Raw genomic sequence first — 19,888 nt, 5'->3', positions numbered from 1 at the left:
AAAATGAATGCAATTTTCTCTCTTTTCATATGGCTATCCAGTTATCTCAACATCATTTTTTTAAGTACATTCTTTTCAACAAATAGCTCCAGAACAACTGAAAATCTACATAGAATTTTAAAAAATCAACCTTGACATCTACCCACAAATTAAGTGTGAAAGTTAACATAAAGCTTGTTGTAGAAGAAAATATCAGAGATTTGTTTACAATTTGGGATAGGTAAATGTTTCTTAGGCAGAACCCAGAAAATACTAAACATAAAAGAATAAATTGATAAATTGGATTTCAGGAAAACTGAAAATCTGCATTCATCAAGACATAATCGAGAAACTGAACAGACAAGCCACAGAGTGGGAAACAATATTCACAAGATAACTAAATCTAAAAAAAAAAAAATCTGTGAATCTGAAAAATAACTTGTTTTAAGAATATTTAAAGAACTCACTCAAATCAATAATACAAACACAAAGGACCCAAAATTTTAAATGAGCAACAGTCTTGAATAGAGTCCAAAGAGGGTTTGTGAATGAGCATATGAAAAGGTACTTAACAGCATTAGTCACGGGGGGGGGGGGGGAGCAAATTAAAATGAGATACATTTCACACCCACTATAATGGTCAAAATTTTAAATGATTGATAACACCAAATGTTGGGAAGAATATAGAGCAATTGGAACTCTCATACACTACTGGTGAGAATTAAATTGTAGAAACATTTTGAAGCTCATTCTGGCAGTTTCTCATAAGGTTAAAGAAACTCCGGTCTATGAACCAGCCACTTCCATTTTAGGTATGAACTCCAGAGAAATGAAAACATGGCCACAAAATGACTTAAAGAAGAATACTCACAAAGGCCCCAAATTGGAAATAATCACATATCTATGAACAGGTGAATGGATAAACAAATTGTTGTATATTCATAAATGGAATACTAAATCAGCATTAAAAAGAAATGAACTATTGATACATGTAGAAACAGCCAGGTGCAAAAGAGTACATAATATATGATTTCATTTATATGAAATTCTAGAACAGGAAATATTTACCTATGATGGTAGAAATCAGAACAATAGTTAAGTGGTTGCTTTAGGGGTGGGCAAGGGGTGATGTTGAATGAAAAGTGGCAGGAGAAAACTTCGTGGGGTTCTGGAAACCTTATATATTTTGATTGACATAGTGGTTCCATTGCTGTATAAATTTGTCAAAACACCTGGGACTATATGAATAAAAGCTGTGTAATTTCATATGATAATTATTTCTCAATTCAAAGAGTATTTCTTTAAGTCCATCATTTCCTCACTGATTCTAGATCCTACCATTGTCATGTATTACCTTTTCAAATTCAGTTGAGTCTATTTCTGGATTTTTCAATTCTGTTCCATTGATCATTCTGTATATAAATGGGCCATTGCCAAAATGTTTTAAATATAGAAGCTATGTAATATATTCTAATGTCTGGTAAGATTACCTCTCAAAGCAATTAACTATCGCTCTCCTTTTTTTTTTTTTTTTTTTTTTTTTTTTACAGGGGTTTCTGGCTACTTTTGTTTCTCTATTCGTCTAAATATATTTTGTAATCAACTTACCTGGGTAAAAAATAAAACCATAGTATTTTATTGGAATTGTTTGGAATACAACTGTCCCTAACATTTCTATGAGGTTGAATCTTCTTTTACAGTTGTCCTCCTTTGGACATTATCTGTTATATATATACCTTGGTATTTTGTGAATCATAATAAATAGGGACTTCTTTTCCATTATGTCTTTTTTCTCTTTCTTGTTTGCAGGTATGAAGGTCTTTGGGTTTTATATGTTAACTTGATAAAATATTTTTGGCACTTTAATAAATTATCTTGTTTGTACTAGTTTTCCCATTAATTCTTTGGGGTTTGCCAGATGTATAAGCATGCCCTCTGTCAATAGCCCTGGCTAATGCCTCCAACTCTACATTATATACCAGCGGTGCCAAAAAAATGTATAAAAGTGAACACTTTGGTCAACGTTGCTCAAGCAGTAGTTCGCCGTAATCAGAAGTGTCCAGATGCTGACGGTAACCACTTTCAGCACCTCTTGTAATTGCAGAAGTTAAACGTGACTTGTATTCATCTTTTTATCAGTATATATTGAGTATTACAATTTTAATACAGTTTTCCTTTCTTAAAATGTGTATACTTTTTTTGGCACCATCTATAGTGGAGGACATAGTGACATCATTGTTTTATTCATTAGTTTAGCAGAAAAGCTAGTAAGAGGCTGACTTTTGAACTACAGTATATATATTTTTATCATCTTAAGGACATACTCGTAATATCAGTTTCTAGTTTACTGAGTGTTTTGACCTAAAAAAACATAAATAGATGTTAGATCTTGTCAAATGCTTTTTCTACATCTATGAAAATGATTACATATTAATGGGTTTCCTAATATTGAAACCCTTTGCATTTTTGAAATAGATCTCACTTGATCTCAATGTATTTTTAAAATTACTGTTAGATTCTATTTTAAATTTTTTGCATTGGCATTCTTAAGTGAGAATCGTCTGTGGTTTCCTTCTATTAGAATAACAATCTTTGGGATTTATTCCAAATAAATCTGAAATTTATTGGAATAAAAACCTGGCAGTCTTTACCAGGTTGGGGAATTAATATTGTATGTGCTTCCTAAAATGAAATGCTATGAAATATTTTAAGTAACAATGGAATTATCTGATCTTTAAAGACTACGTACAATTCCTTTGTGAAACCATTTGGCTTAGGGATTCTTTGTGTATTTGTTTTTGTGGAATAACTAGCTAGCCTTTTCATTTCTTCTACAATAATTGGTTTGTTTAGATGTTCTTTCTGTCTCTATTAGGACCAATTTTGGTAAGTTGTGTTTGCCTAAAAACATACCTTCTAAGTTTTCACATTTATTTGCATAGATTTGTATAAAACATTTTCTTAAAAGTCGTTTTCTGTTTTATGCTATCTCTCCCTTACATTTCTATTTTTGTGTATTTGTGCTCTCTTCTTTATTAAAGCTTAAGTTAGCTAATGCTTTGTGCATTTTGTTGTGTTTTTCAAATAACCAGTTTTCGGATTTTCTAGTATTACTATTTTCTATTTTCCAAATCACTATTTATAATTTCATCTTTATTAATTCCTTTCTTCTTCTTTCTTTTGGTTTACTTTGTTATCTTTTTTCTAGATATCCATTTTAGATGTTAATTTCATTTATATTTATGTTTTCATTTTTATTGCGCCAGTATTTAAAGCTATAGAATTTCCTGTGAGAACTGCTTTGGTGGTATCACAGGAATTCTATGTCACATTTTCATTATTATTCAAGAAATTCTACAATTTTTAAAAAATTTTCCCTTTAACCCAAGAGTTGTTTAGCAGAGTATTTTTAAATTACCAGAAAAAAAGGAATTTTAGATTTTTAAGAAATTCTGTCATTAATTTCTAGTTTTATGGCATTATGATCAGAGAATATTAGTTGTATATTTCTATTCTTTGGAGTTTCTTGAAATTTTCTTGGTGGCCTAATACTTGGTCAATTTTCATGATTGCTTCATGTGCACTTGACAAAAAGATATAGTCTCTTTTATATAGGTACAGAATTCAATATAGTTTTATAGGATCTATTCGTTCCCCTTTTCCATTTAACAATGAACAGAAAACCAAAATTGCAAGACACTAGAGAACAACCTCTAATATGGAAGACAGAGACCCAGACAAATGGACCTGAAAGGAACCAGAAACTCCACAGGAAGAAGAAAACTACTCTCCATACACTCCCCTTCTAAAAAACTATAACTAAAATGTTCAGAGAAATAAGAAAGAATATTACATCCATTAAACAAGAATAGATGTCATTAAAAATAAAAGAAATGTTCTGAAAGCACAAGTTCCTTGGAAATGAAGATACAGCCACAGTGAAAAGTCAGTAAAAGGGATGGAAAACAAAGTTGAGGAACTCTCCCAGAAATTGAAGCAAACAGAAAAAGACACTGAGACTAGGAGATAAAAATAATTTAATTAGATCGCCTGAAAGCTTGCCAGATTCCTGGGGTATTAAGAGGAAGACTCTCTCACTGGCAGATGATTCACTGGGGGACTAGGGTTTAATAGACCCTTTCAGAGGGCTGGGCAGGCACGGTCTTAGAGCCCAGACAGGGGAAGTGCCCACTCCTGCAGTTTCCTTCCCCACTGTGCAGCCTGCCCTGGCTAGTTGCCCCTGGGTGTAGGACCGACCTCCTCTGGTCTAATAACCCTCCTGGGCACTCTAACAGAACCCACTACAGTCCTCGGTCCCCATTCACACTAGACCTGACCTTTTCCAGTCACACACTACGGATGGAAACACTCAAGGATGGGCCAGGCACTGGACCCCAGGACCCAGAGGTCTTTCTCTGGTCTCCTAACCATAGCTATTTCTTAGGGTGCTAGCTCCAAATCCATCTAATACTGAGGCAGAATAGGAAAACAGGAAATTGACAAACCCCTCCAGGGTACAACTGAGGTGCCTCACTGGTTACTCAAGTAACAAGTGACTGAATCTAGTACCTGCAGCTGGAGATAAACAAGAACCAGTTTCATCCAGCTAGGCTGATCCCCGTGACCTGGACCTTAGCTGATTATAAGGTCATTATAATGTCATTTATATTATGGTTACCAAGACTCCCATCCTGCATCTGACTCCATGACAGTTCCAGAGGAACCAAATAAGGAAGAAAAAGCGTGAAATGGAGGGTTCCCTCCAGGGGAAGGAGATGAATGGACCACGTCAATGGTACGTCACCAATTCTCGCCCCAGGAGGGATAAATACACCTGATCATGACTTCTTTGGTGCGACTCTCGCTCTGAGTTCGCCCCGCACTTTTCTCTCAAGTGTGTACTTTCATTTTGAAGAAATCACTTTTGCTTTCCTGCATCTGTCGGGCTCTTGAATTCTTTCTTGTGCAGAGACAAGAACCCAGTCACTGCTGCTCCAGGTTGAGTCCTCTCTTGGAGATCCTTATGAGTCTTTGGCGACAATACCTCTCCTACAATCCCTCATTTTGCTTTTTTTTCTGTCAGAATAGGGCTTAAAGTGCTTTCAGGCAAAGCTTCTCAAAAAGGAGCTCTAACTGCTAGCAATGCAAAAGTGTGTAGTGAGTTATGGAGGGCTCACCAATCCTTCAAAACACAATGACCTCTCTGCTCCTGCAGGGTGACAGGAAATGCCTTAATTCTTTCTAGATGAGTCACTGTTCCTGAGAATGGACAGAATACTACTTGAAAAAACAGCGAAGACACCAACGCAGCTTTAATTTTTATACCCTGGTATAAAACACAGAATTCCAAGTGGCTCTTGAAACAAATGCAGTAGGTGTATGTGTACTGACATGGAAAACTACAGGAAGTGAAGTGAGTGGAGTGGCTCTGGAGCCTGACCACCTGGCTCTGAATCCTGGCTCTCCCACTTGCCACTTACACTTTGTGAGGCTTTGGGCAAGTTACTTTCTCTGTCTCTCAGTGTTCATATCTGAAAAGGGGGATTAAATGAGGTTGTTATGAGAATAAAAAGAGTTAATATATGAAAGCCCTTAGAACAATGTCTGGCGTATAAGAAGTGCCAAATAGCTAGATATTATTATAACATACTCAAATTTATGTGAAAAATTAAATATATCACTTAGATGTAAATTTATTTACACTACAGATATGTACAAGTGTTAGCCTACTCAGGCTACCATAACAAAGTACCACAGACTATGTGACTTAAACAACAGAAATGTATTTTATTACAGTTCTAGAACCTGAAAGTCTAAGACAAAGGTGTCAGCAAGATAGTTTTTTTCTGGGGCCTCTCTCCTTGGCTTGTAGATAGCCATCTTCTCCCTGTGTCTCCACGTGGTCTTCCTACTGTGCCTGTGTCCTAATCTCGTTATAAGGACATCAGTCATGCTGCATTAGGGCCCATGATAACGACTGCATTTTAACTTAATTTCCATTTTAAAGATCCTATCTCCAAATACCATCACACTCTGAGATACTGGGTTGAGGACTTCAACATACCAATTTTAGGGGTCGTAATTGAACCCATAACAGCAGAGAAATTTACATTTCTTTATTTGGCCATAACTAATCTTACTTTTCCCACTGAATCTTTACTTGTTGATTTTTAAGAAAAAAATACTAAAATATTACATCATCTATAAACCACGTTGTGTATTCACCACCCAGAGTCAGTTCTCCTTCCATCACCATATATTTGAGATGATGTAATACAGAATTGTACACCTGAAATCTATGTAATTTTACTAACAACTGTCACCCCAATAAACTTTAATTAAAAATATATTAATCTGCTTAAAATTTGGACATAGTAGCTGATTTTTTAAACATCACCTTTTAAGAAGTCTTCAATCATTTCTGGGTAAAAAGACCCAATATCTCCATGACTGCCTCCATTCTCTACTTCTCTCTCTAAGAAGGTGTCTGAGTATTCACGGGAAGGGCTAGAGTTTTCAAGATGTTATGGTGCTCGGGAAGAGTTGTGGTCCTCAAGCATAATGTCTCCTGCCTCCTCTGGTCACTGGAGCAATGTTTCTGGTCTAACCTTCCAGGCAGAAGATTCCTGGTGAAGTAGCTAGAGGTACAGTTCTCTTGGCTTGTTCAGGATTCAGTATCTCTCTCTGGATGACTCAGCCTAATCTCAGATCCTACAAACACCATAGACTCTCTAAAATCTTTCTGTAATCCTGGGGAGTTGGCTCAACAGAGAGCCAGGGAGGAAAGGATTGATGGATGATTCCAAGTCTTGGGTCATCGAGGCCATTGTAGAGAGGACTTCCAATAGAAGGGGCAGGTATTCCAAATTAGCATGCAAGGTACATAGCAGATATGAGTTATTGTGTGCTGGCATCCATCTCAGTCTGACATAGTGGATGGATTCCTGAAGCGGCTTCTCCAAACAACATGGACACTTTAAGTCAGTTGGGAGCAACTGAACACTTCCAAGGGACCCATCCGCTTTAGAGATGGACAGAGTACAGAGGGCCAGAAACACGCAACTCAGAGAGGCTTCTCTCAGAAACTAGACAAATTGCCCTGGACTTAAACTGGGTAAATGTGCCCGTGCATCATTGGTGGTGCCAGTGATAGGAAACCATCTGCTTAGTGACCTGTGAGCTGCCTTTCTCACCTCTTCCCAGCTGGCTCCTATGGCAATTTTGTTCCCAGTTTCCCTGGTACTTGGGACCAGTTATGGAGCAAATCCCCGTAGAGAGAACCCCCACTGACCAGTAGCCAGTTCTTCCAACAGACATAAGAAGAGGACATGTGCCTTTGAGGAGCAAGTGACCTGTGCATGATGGAGAAGCAAGAAGTCTGTTTCTGACACCATGGGTCAGGAAAGTGTCAGGCTGAGAATCTATGAGCATATAGGTGTCCAACATGTCACCTGGGTAACTGGGTATATTGGAATCCAACCTCTCCCAGGAAAAGTTCCCAACTGCTCTGTATACCCCTGCCCTGCTCCTCATGCCCACCCCTCACCCTTCTTTCATGCTTGCCCACTGACTAGGGCTGAAGGATTTATGATGTAGGTTGGAAAGGCAGGGGCTGAGAATGGCTGATAGCTTTTAAACCAACATCTATAAATTAACCATTGTCATTACTAGCAGCAGAGATTTAAAAATAAACGTTAAAATCTATTTCTTGAGAATTGAGTGGATGCAGCTTATTACTTTGGATAAGGTAGAGATGAAAAAAAAATCAGCAAAATTCAACCTGACAGAGGTTACAATGAGAACAAAATTTATTTTTCCCTCATGGAAAAGTCAGGAGGTATGTGGTCCAAGGTTGGTATAGGGGCTCGGTTCTATCAAGTTCTCTCGAAGTCCCTCTACCATCCCTAGAGTGTGGCTCTCATCTTCAAGGTCTAAGTCAGTGTTCTAGGCAGTAGGGTGGAGAAAGGAATGAAAAAGGGCAAAAGGCATGCTATAGCATTCTCCTAAGGAAGGTTCCCAAAAGTGGCCATGGGACACTTCCTCTTATATTTCCTCAAGCAAGTGTTAGTTCATGGCCACACCTAGTTACAGGAAGGTTGGGTTTGCAAACCTGTTCTTTCCTCTCTGCAGTTCTGTGTCCAGATAGAAAATCTATGGCTATAGAAGAAAGGGAGAATGTGAACTAGGAACAGTTTCTGTCACAGACAACTTCAGTGCAATGTCTACTTCCTTCTCCCTTTAACTCCCTCCTTTACATTATCCTGAGCATCAGGGCACTAAGCCAGGAAAGCCTGGAGGCTTTGCTTGACATGCCTGGTCTGTGGAAATCTCTGGGGGAAGGAACAGGAATAGAAAGCAAGCAGGAAAATTCAGCCAAGTTTTCTATCCTTCCCACCAAGTCACTCTCCACTGGAAATATACAAGAAGAAGTCAATAGGCAGGTTTTAGAGCATATAAGAGGGAAGATTGAGGAAGGCAAAAACCAAAAAAACAAAAACATAAGCTACACTGAGAACAGGGACCATACCTTGCTGTTTGCAATTATAGCCTCGGTGTCTAGAACACAACCTGTAATATAGTGAAACATTTGTTGAATTGGCAAGAAAAAGGCTAACTTTTTAGGGAGTATAATGCAATGATCACCTTTATAATTGAGGAGTAAGGAAATTGAGATATCCTGCAGCCCTGGGCCCTGAAAAGGATGCTGACTGTTACTTGTGGAAAGTGGCTCCTTGTTTATCTTACAGGAGAAACATGCAGATAAAGCAGGCTTTCTGATTTTGTATTGCTAAGCCTTGCCCTCCCTGAATAAATGCCATTTGTCTGCTATGGCTGGCGAGGTTTTGTGACTCTGGGCTCCTTGCCAGGCGTCAGCATGTCATTATTGAAGGTCCACAGACTCCCTTCCAGAAAGAACCATTTCCCTTTTGAGCTTGGCTGTTCTGTGGGAGAAATAAGTGCTGTGGCTAGAACTGCTTCATTCCTTTCCACCACTGGCAGGAAAGTCAGGGAGAGCTGCAGGGATGGTGCCAGTCCCCAAGGCCGGGGTGGACTGCAAGGTATATCTCTTACTGGAAGTTGCAGTGTGGGAGGCAGAGGGTAGATTTTGGGGGTCCCAGAATGACCCAAGACATTTTCCAGAAGTCAAAGCCAAAATAATGTAATGGCATTAACAAGAATGAGCAACTCTCAGTGAGCCGAAATGGAGCTCCGTCCAAGTGACGACGTCAAGGGGGGAAAGCCAGGTGTAGAGTAGTATGTATAGTAAGCTATAATTTGTATAGGGAAAGAAAAATATTTGTACACACAAATATTTGTACATGCAAAGCCATCTTTTGGAAGATACTCAAGAAACTGCTAACAGTGGCTGCTTTTGCAAAGGGGGATTCTGTTAGTAAGAGATGTGGAATAAAAGGAGTCTTTGTTTCCACTCTATACCCTCGTGAAGCTTTTCAGTGCTGTATCATGTATATAAAATACATGTTCAAAATAGGAAATAAATAAAAATTAGAAAATAATAATAAAACACAATTGAAAAAGAAAGTAGCAGAACCATTGGTTGAAACAAGACTTGAGGGAAGAAATGGCAGACAGGATTAGGAGCCAAGTGAGAGATGCAGAAAAGCCAGGCGGCAGGACCTCAGTGTGATGTGAGCAAGTCGGGAGGAGAGCAGTGGGTCAGCGAACCTCAGAGACAGGGAGCCATATTGTAGGGTTGGGCATTCATGGTGTAGGAGGTAGACGCAAAATCAAGTGTGTTGCATACCACAGTAAAACCCCACCATAATTCATGTCGAGGGATCTAACAAATTCAATTTTATAAAATGTACAAGGTTATGTTATTGCAAGTTTAACGAGATAATAAAACGAGGGACGAGTTTTTAGAGCTAGGACTCCTGCAAATCCACCCTGGTCTTGGTTGCATTCGATGCTACCTGCTAGTAGGTGGCTGCCCCAACCTAAATACTCACAGGGGTGATTCTGGGTTCTGTGGCTGGCTCAGAAATCCATGACAGGAGCAAAAATCCCAGGATCTCTTAGCTGGTTCCTATCCAACTGACCTGGGGCAATGGGTCAGGAAAATACCAGGAAGTTGGAGGTCATATTCTCTTCATTTTACTGACTAATCTCACATCTTCTAACATCCCCCTTCCACTGAGGCAGATAAGCACGTTAGCTTGCTCCATTTGAAAAGGAAGAAGAGGGATGAGAGGAGGGAAGAAATGGAGCACTAGTCTCAGTAGATCAACATTTGCTTTATGTCCAAATGCACATTATTTATGGGGTACACTATGGCGGGATTTTAATGTCTATAGAAATTAAAGACACAGAGAATACTACATGTTGAACTAATGGGATATAGCCAGACTATATCAAAAGATAAGCTTCTAGCGTCAAATGTTTTATAATGTAAGAAATAAGATATAAGGGTTGGTGCTGACATGAAGGGATGATGCAACTGAGGGTGACAGAGAAGGTATATGCCATAAAAACAGCACTTATGACATGATCCCATTTATGTAAAATTAAATATTTATGTGTGAATGTGAAATATATAGTATATATTTTTTATGAGTGTGAAATATATTTTTAAAATTCAAGATGATGAAAACAAACATTCAAGATGTTACAAAAAATAAGAAAAAACATTAAAAAAATGAAATGAATAACATCCTAAAGGTAACAATATTATTGAATCTGAAAATAAGGAAAGAGTAGAATTAATAAATAAAACCAAATAAAGAAGCATAAACAAGCAGACAAATGTCTGGCAAATGTAATAAAGAAAAAAGATAACACATTTACTACATGTATTAGGAACAATATTTTGAAAACATTAAACTATGTGTTTTTTAATATTCTCTAAATCATGTTCCCCAGAAGCCATCCTGCCATTATGGTCCCAGGGAAGGTGGCCAAATGTCCACCACAGGAAAAAGGAGGTATTAACAATAGGGAAACAATTTCTAGACACGAGAGGAAGTAAAAGAAAGCCTTTCTGGTCTGGGCGGCAAAGAGCGCAGAGAGAGAGATACATAGTCAGATGCCAGAGACTTTGTGTTTACCCCTCTCCACCTTTTGGGTTTCAATGTTAAAATGGGGGAAGATGAAAGAGAAAAATTACACCTTTCGATCAAAAGCCTAAAGCAAAAGGTGCTGGTATTCTCTTCTGATTTGGTACTTGGGAAGACTGCCTCTCCCAGGGAGCCCCCACGTCGTTTTACAGGAGAGGAGGAGTTATGGAATGCTCATCAGAGGGAGAGCTAGAGGAAGCAGTCCCTGACCCGCCATACCACCCTGTTTCTCTGAGGAATGCAAGGAATCCAGAAGTTCTCTTAAGCTCGAAGTCACGTGAGGTAGGCAGCTGAGTTGAGGACCAGAGAGCCAGCCATAGGAACACTGGAGAATGCTAAGTGACCCCTAAGCAGAGGCTGTGAAGACTTGGACTGACACTCTGCAAGGTATGGCCTTTGGACCTGCCTCACTGAGAGCTTATTAGAAATGCAAACCCCAGCCCAGACCTACTAATCAGACTCTCTGGGTGTGGTGCCCAGGAATCTGTTTTGACCAGTTCTCCAGGTGATTTCTTTGCGTGCTGAAGTTTGAAAAGCACTGTGAAGACAGCTTGGCCATGACCCTAACAGAGGGTTTGCAGGCGGCGGGGGTGGAGGGCCTCTTCAGGTGCCTGCTACACCCCATGGCCTGATCTCACAGAGCATGCACCATAGAGACTACCTATGATAATTACAGAGGAATTTAAAAGCTGTGCTCTTATTCCAGTAGACAGTGCAAACTTTTCATTCCACCACACACACAATTTGAAAAAATAAAATGCTGTTTGGAATTGACAGTGGGTGTTAATGAAGAATGATATAAACATGCAAAGGAATACCAGGCAGCCACTAAAAATTATATGGTTGACTTTTTTCCTTACAAGTGTTCACGACTTATTTTTAACTGATTAAAAATATTATAATAACAGTATCACAAGATTCACTTTGCAACGTGGTGTGTGTGTGTGTGTGTGTGCGTGTGTGTGTGTGTGTGTGTGTGTGTGTGTGTGTGTATACATAAAAGACTTGAAGTACATACACTAAATATATTGTGGTTATCTTTAGGGGGTAATGCTACAAATAAATTTTGTTTTCCCTTTTTACTTGTCTGCATTGTCCATTTTTTCTGTAACAAATATAACTTACTGTGTAATTAAGATTCACAAAAAAGTACTACAAGGATGTTTATCAAACTAAGCTTTAAGGAAAACAAACCCTAAATTTAAAATGAGAATGGCTCATTAAAATGAGGATAAGTTCATATAACAGAGGCAGAAACTGACACTCTGTGTCCCCAAGGTCACAGAGCTGGAAAGTGGCAGAGTCGGGGTTCTACCACAGACCACGGGACTGGTACACCTGCACTCTAAACCAGCACAGCATTGTGTTTTCAGATTTGCCACTAACGTGGTATACCCACCTGATGAGACCAGATACCACTTAGACCAAATTTCCAATGGATATATATTGTATGAAAAAAAAATGTCCATAAGATAATGTTAAGTGAAAAAAAAACAAGATACAGAGTTGTGTAAACATGAGGGTCTACCTTCCCAATTCAAGGCCAGCTTCCTCTCCTTTACAGAGGTAAGAGAAAGTTCCAGACATATACCTCGGGAGGGGTCCTTGCAGGCTGGGGAAGTTTCTCAGCGTTGGGAGCTCTTCCCTGGCCACAATCTGCTGGACAGCTAGCTGGTTGCTGCCAGGTCACCTGGGGCCTGACTGCTGCTCATCCCCCAAGACTGCACAGGTATGGTGGGGTCATTCGGGACGCCCCTCTCCTCTGCCACCCCCCTGTGGTCCCCAGGACCTCCTTTCCCAACACCAGCCAGACAAGCAGGCGCAGTTGCATTTTCCTAACAATTTCATAGACTTAAATTTGTTTTATAGAAGTTACAGACAAATATAGCTAAGAGCACTAAGAGGATGATGGTGATGAGGAGGAAGATGAGAAAGCAGTACTTTGCATCACCTCTGATCACACCCCAACTCTCCCTAGACAACCACTTTTATTCATAATTTATTAATTTTAGACATTCTGTCTTTACTTCCTATAGAACATGATTTAGCTCTTTTACACCACCTTCCCTCCTTCCATTCTCCCAATATAGTTCTATTACTATTTTTGGTTAAATCATTAACAGAGGCTACCTTATTGTGTCTACGTTGACAATATGCTTTGAAAAGCTAGGGCGTGTGTTTTGACATTTCCTTTCTTGTATAGCTTCATGTTTTCCTTTCCTGGAGTCCTAATGGCCTTTCTTCTCTTCCATTAAACAATAACCACAAAAACAAGGCCTCCATGGTATCAGATATGGAGTTATTCTCCCCTTTTTCCAGGAGGCAGAGACCCCTCCCAGTGGCATCTGTCTGCCTACTGTGATCTGGGCCTGCTACCCTGACGTCATTCAAGGGATTTGATTAGGGCAGTGGAAGAAGATTTGCTACATAACAGGCAAAAGGTGGTAATTAGCACTGCTCCCCAGAATCCAAAGAGATAGAACCTAGGAGAAGAGTCCCTTACAGAGGGGACCCCTCAGGTCACTGCCCAGGTCCTAATCCTGCGTTGGGCCTCCTGCTCACATCTGCCCCGCTGTGGTGATACCTCTTCCTTCAAACCTTCTTTTGAGCAACACAGCCCCTATCTGAGGAGCAGGAGCTTGCTCCCCACACTCATTCTTCATATTGTTTCAGTACTTTTCCCTAAGTCTGAGTCTTTTATTCCAAGCAGCCCCTGGGCTTCTGAAGGATGTTGGGAAATTCCCACCCCACAGCCTATTCCCCTGAGCATTCTGAGCCAGGAGGGGCTTTGGCCCTCCATTGGTCCAGGTGGGTGCTGCCATCAGGTCGGCTTTCCTTTGCCAAATCCCCACCAGTATGACCAGGCACCCTTCTGATTCCTCAAATTATGCACCTGTTAAATACAGCATCAACACCCACATGTTCCAAGGACAAACGGCAATACTAGTTATCAGCGACAGTGCCCAAACCCACAACAAGGACGTTTACCTGAACAGCCTCATAATAATTAGCAGTACACCTCCCTTTTATCCTAGGAGTCAGTATGCTGCATGTTACGCTGTGTCATGCGTGCCTTATTTCCTGCCTCTCTTTGGGGCCAGCTTGAAAAATAAAGGGGCCACATTATGCTCAGTGGAGGCTCCCCTGGTTACCCCTAGAGGGGCTATGGAATAACCCTCTAGCAATGCCTTCATTTCATTCTCAGCCAAGAGCCTTTGTCCCCAAGTCCTTCCGAAAGAAAGGGAGATAATGGGCAATTCTTCCCCTTACAAGGATGTGTGATATATTTCAGAAATTATATACATTGGGAAAAAAGAAGTGGGAAGGAAAAACACTAGTATGTTACCAGTTGTTATCTCTGGGTATGGAGGCAGACGTGATCATTTTTCTTTTTTATACTCTTCTACATCTTCCTATGTTTAAAAATCATGTCTACCACAAGATGCTATTTAACAAATGTTTTATATATATATATATCTTGAGTTTGAACTGGAAGCAGACTTATTTGGACACATCTGACCACAGCAGTGGTAGCAGCACGAGTCTATTTGCAAGAATGGGCACTCAGGATAGCAGAGACTGTGTGGTCACTGCTGAATCCCCAACACTTTCAGCAGTGCCTGGTGCTTAACAGGCGCACACAGTAGGTTGTTAAAATACTCTCATGAGTGAATGAGACGGGAGGCATTCCAGGAACTTGGTCATGGAGGTGGCCAGACCTGGCGTGTGTCAGCCCAGCCCTTACTGTCCAAGTCCTGGGAGAACAGGATGTTGTAAGTAAAACAGAGGGAGCTATCCTTTTAAAGATAAACAGTCCGCTTTATAACTGCAACAGGAAAGTACATCCCAGGAAGTAGGGAAACTATATTCATTGTGCTACTTCTCTGAAGATCATCCACAATCTTCGGCAAGAGGGACTCCCCTGCGAGACTGAGGCCAAGCCCTCCCAGTGGAGCAGATGTGCTTGATGAAGCAGCAGCAGCATCAGGGACGTGAGCATGGTTCTGAGAGAAGAGCTTTCACTACATGGATTATTGTTAAATTTCAACAGAGCAACGGGCATGGCACGTTTTCTCACAATTTCCTGTTTGTGGGGACAATGGTGGTGGTTTCTATCTGTGTGCTTTTTCCCCACCTTGTTAAGTCTAAAAGCTCATTCTTGAGACAAGGCATAATGGGAAATGGGATTTTCCACTTCAGTCATCCCTGTTTATTAGGTCCGTGGCCTAATACTTCCTTGTCCTTATCTCCAAATAACGTCACAAAGCCTACACTACTGCTAGTATTTTTGCTAAACGTCAGCTTCTCTGGGACTGAGTCCCTACTTACAGGTTCAGGTGACTATTTCTTTCCTCTTCTTGGGGATGTACCTGTATGAAAGGCCCGAAACATCATTGCTCAGCAGTCAGAGTCTGAGGTGGTCCCAGAGCACTAGGTTTCTGGATATAAGATGTCAACGTAAGGTAAAAGAACACATATTTTCTACCTCATTTTTATCTCTAGGTTTTAAAAAGAGGTGTGTTTGAGAGGCAGGGTTCTCTGCACTCTCTTCTCTCCAAATGGGATCAGGAGACTGGTAAGTGCCCCTCAAAAGTCAAAATGGACTGAACAGGCCCAGCTGGGTTTCCTCATACTTTCTTTAGATCCTGTCATGGTTAATTTTATGTCAAGGTGGCTAAGCTATGGTACTGGTTATCTGGCCATATGCTAATCTAGACATTGCTGTGAAGGCATTTTGCAGATGTGATTGACATTTATAATCAGTGGACTTTAAGTAAAGCAGATTATCCTCCATAGTGTGGGGGGCCTCATCCCATCCGTTGAAAGTCTCAAGGGCAAAAAACTGAGGTTTCCCAGAGAAGAAGAGATTCTGCCTCAAGACTGTAACTAGAAATTCAGCCTGGGTTTCCAGCAGACTGGCTCACCCTATGGACTGCAGACTGGCCGGTCTCCAAAATTACACAAGTCAGTTCCTTAAACTAAATCTCTTTCTCTTTCTCTTTCATTTTCTCGCCCTTCCGTCCCTCCCTCCCTCTCTACCTACTTCCTCTTCTCTTCTCTTCTCGTCTCGTCTCGTCTCGTCTCGTCTCGTCTCTTCTCTTCTCGTCTCTTCTCTGTCTCTCATACACAAACACACACACACACACACACACACACACACACACGAGGGCTGACAATTAAGATTGTGAACTTGTTGCAATGATGCTGCTAACCTTTTTTGACATCAGAGGGATCATTCATTATGAATTTGTACCAACTGGATAGTTAACCAAGTTTATTATTTGGAAGTGCTGAAAAGGCTGCGTGAAAAAGTTAGACGATCCGAACTTTTCTCCATCAATTCATGACTCTTGCATCACGACGATGCACCAGCTCACACAGCACTGTCTGTGAAGGAATTTTTAGCAGTAAACAAATAACTGTATTGGAACACTCTCCCTACTCACTTAGTCTGGTCCCCAATGACTTCTATCTTTACCCAAAGATAAAGGAGATATTGAAAGGAAGACATGTTGATAACATTCAGGACATCAAGGGTAATATGACAGTTTTAATGGCCATTCCAAGAAAAAGAGTCCAAAAATTGCTTTGAAGGGTAGACTAGGCTCTGGCTTCCCGAGGGGAGTACTTGGAAGGTGACCACAGTGATACTCAGCAATGAGGTATACAGCACTTTTTCTAGGATGAGTCTCCAGTCTTAATTGTCAGACCGCACGCGAGCATGTGTGTATCCTACTGGTTCTCTTTCTCAGAGAATTCTGACTAACTAACACTGACAAAGACTCCCTCCTTGACCAGACGTGAGTCAGGCTCATCTGAGCCTTCTTCTTGACTGTTTTCATCCTTGGCCTGCTGTTGCAATAGTGTTGGACAAACTCTGTTTTGCCATTTTAAACAAGTGTCCATTGAATAATCCCTCGTTAACAGTACAGACCCTAAACCCAAGGCCAGTTAATAAAAAATTTCATAATATTCCAGAGTCAAACTCAGTTTCTCATGTGGTTGCCATTTCCCATGTTCCTGTAGCATCAGAAATACCGAAATTAAGACTAGCACTTGGGCTTGCCTGGGGCACAGCAAGCAGGGGGAGGAGAGAGACTGCAGGTTACTATCTCCACTAAGGAGTGTAGCACAGAATGGGAGGTGGCAGCGCTAGTGGATGGGAAAGCTTCTGAATGCCTCTGGCCTAAGTGGGTTTCAGACATCTGGCTGCAATCTGGTGTGAATTAAGGCCCAGGAACTGAAGAGAAGGACTGCTTAATTATAAGCAGCTTCTTATGTGTATGGGCTATCCTGTGTGAGACCCACCGGGATCTTAGCAACATTGTGGGGAAGATTGGAAAGCCAGATTTGGTCACCACAGGACTGGAGAAACTCTAGAAAGATCCACAGGGGTGTGGCAAGAGCTCATCTGGGTGAGGGGGTCACAGTGACAGCTGGCACCTTCAACAGCTAGTACCATCATTTCTCTGATGTTAGGGCATGGGAGCCTCTTCCCCTCAAACTCTGGGCAAAAGACCACAAGACCCAGATGGGGATCTAACCCCAGACCAGTGCCCAGCAGACCAGTCAGAAACCAGGTCAGATGGACAAGGACAAGAGAAGGGGTGGCCTGAGATTCAGTGGACCCAACCGTGGCACAGCTGGTGGGCTGAGGCCATGCTGTCCTCCTGTCCTGACTGGGAATGGTTCAGGACGCGGGTGGGGCTGCCTCAGCAGAGGAATGTCGCTGACACTCCAACACCGAGGGCCAGGTCAGTGAGACCAAGTCCATCCTGTTTTTCCAGCTCTGCTTCAGGGAATATGGAAACACGCTAAGGAGTGGCTCCCTTTTATTGTTAAAATTCTGCAAATTTTCCTTCACTGACCTGCATCACTGCACAGTAATGATAGTAATAAAATAGCTAAAGTTTACTATTTTCCATAGGCCAAACACATGGCATATATGATTGCATACAATCAACCCTATTATCCCCATTTAACAGATGGGAAAACTGAGATTTGTGGAGTTAAGTAAATGCCCTCAAATCGCACAGCTAGTGCAAATTTAATGTTCATGTAGACAATCTGAATTGACACTGAATCATCATCTTACTGTTATCTTGGCATAAAACATTCCCAAAGGGTGGTTATTGTTGAACTGACTACATCTGAGGCATGGCTTCAATATAGGCTCCCCATCTCCTGTTCACTGGGGACCTAACCACACACCAGGAAATCCTAGGTTGCTGTCAGGCGTTGGCCCTATTTGTCTTACGTCACTGTCGTAGGGCATTGTCCAAGTCTTAAGGGATGGCCTCACTTTCTCCCACTGAATAGGAATGTAGCTATTTGCAGGCTCTTTCCATCACCAAGAGGAGCTCCTCTGAAGGCTAGAGAACAGGGTATGAAGGTAACAATATCCCCAGCTTCAAGCAGAGCACTGTAATGATAGTCAGCAATATTTATTACCAAATTCAAATGCTCTTCAGCTCTCCTGAGATAGGTTAAGGGTCTGCAGTGTTGACTTTTTGGAAATAGCAGCATTCGCCAGAGTTGAGCTGGGGCTTTGGACTGAGAGAGACCTGGAATTAAATTATTTCCCCACTGCTGGTTTGCTAGGTGATCTTCAGCAAGTTACTTAAATTCTCTGTGCCTCAGGTTCTCTGTCAGTAGGGAAACAAACATGTGATGCGGACCAAATAAGATGTTTATAAAGTAATAGTCCAGTGATAAACATAGAACATAAGTTCTACCAACGTCTACTCCTTTCTTTCTTCTTGTTAAAAAAGTATGTGGTACAAAGGCAGCTTACATCAGGTCGGCAGGCCTTGGCTGAATCAGGTTTTGATTCATTTCAAGAAACTTTTTCTTCCTAGGGATCCCCAGCTCTGCTGGCAGTGTTCCCCATGGCCCCTGGGAGGGGGCAGAGTCCATATGCTGCTGCTGGGCATATGAAAGTGGAACCAATGGGGTTACGCAGCACTGAGGTCAGTGAGGCGCCTGCTCCCTGGGCTCCCTTGTTCCAACTCCTGGGAAAACTACTTCTGGCCATGGTGCTGAAGGACACTTTTCGAGATCCCCTGACTACTTTCTCCCTTCTTTCTATTTCCTTGGGTTGCAGGTTGGCTTACAGGTCCTGGGGTCAGCCTAGGTCTGGGCTCTGGTCAGTCCCCACAGTTAAGCTCCATAACTCTTCTCTGGAGTCATTTGCCCAACTGAGGAAGATGTTGAGTCAGGTTGGAAATTAGGAGACAGGCCAGTTTCCACACTTTCCAACTCAGCATTCATCCTAATGACCAGCTTCTTGCTCAGGAATGTCATAAGAATAACAATTCTGACAGCTAGCATGTATTGTGCCCTACTACATTTTAGACACTATACTCAGTGCTTTACCTATATAATTAAAATTAAGCAATAACATATAATACACTCGGACCCCAGCCTGCTATACATTGAGTACTCAATAACTATTGTGTTTAGTGTTGTTAATTTTAATTTAATTTTCTCAAAACGCTGATGAGTGTATATTGTCATCCTCATTTTACAGATGAAGAATCTGACCCTTATTAGTAAGTACTATATATGGAGGACACTCAGCCAGAAAATAGCAGAGACAAAGTTAGACCCCAGGTTGTTAGGTTCTAAAGCTATTGTCAAAACATTAGGCTACTTTTTAAGATGTGACTTGCAACATGGGCAGAGGTCAGAAGGAGTACCTCACCTCGTCTATTTCTACCGCGTTCAGTAGGGTGGTGCACTGAAGCTGACTCCTAGGCGCTTTCGAGAGCTGACTCTGCGCCTCTGCACAACTGGCTTGTTAGCATGAAGTTAACTGTGGAGGGAATATTTAT

The sequence above is a fragment of the Rhinolophus sinicus genome, chromosome 15, assembly GCF_057876585.1.
Source record: "Rhinolophus sinicus isolate RSI-liver-muscle chromosome 15, RSI-T2T, whole genome shotgun sequence".
Lineage (NCBI taxonomy): Eukaryota > Metazoa > Chordata > Mammalia > Chiroptera > Rhinolophidae > Rhinolophus > Rhinolophus sinicus.
This window is presented reverse-complemented; position numbering follows the sequence as displayed.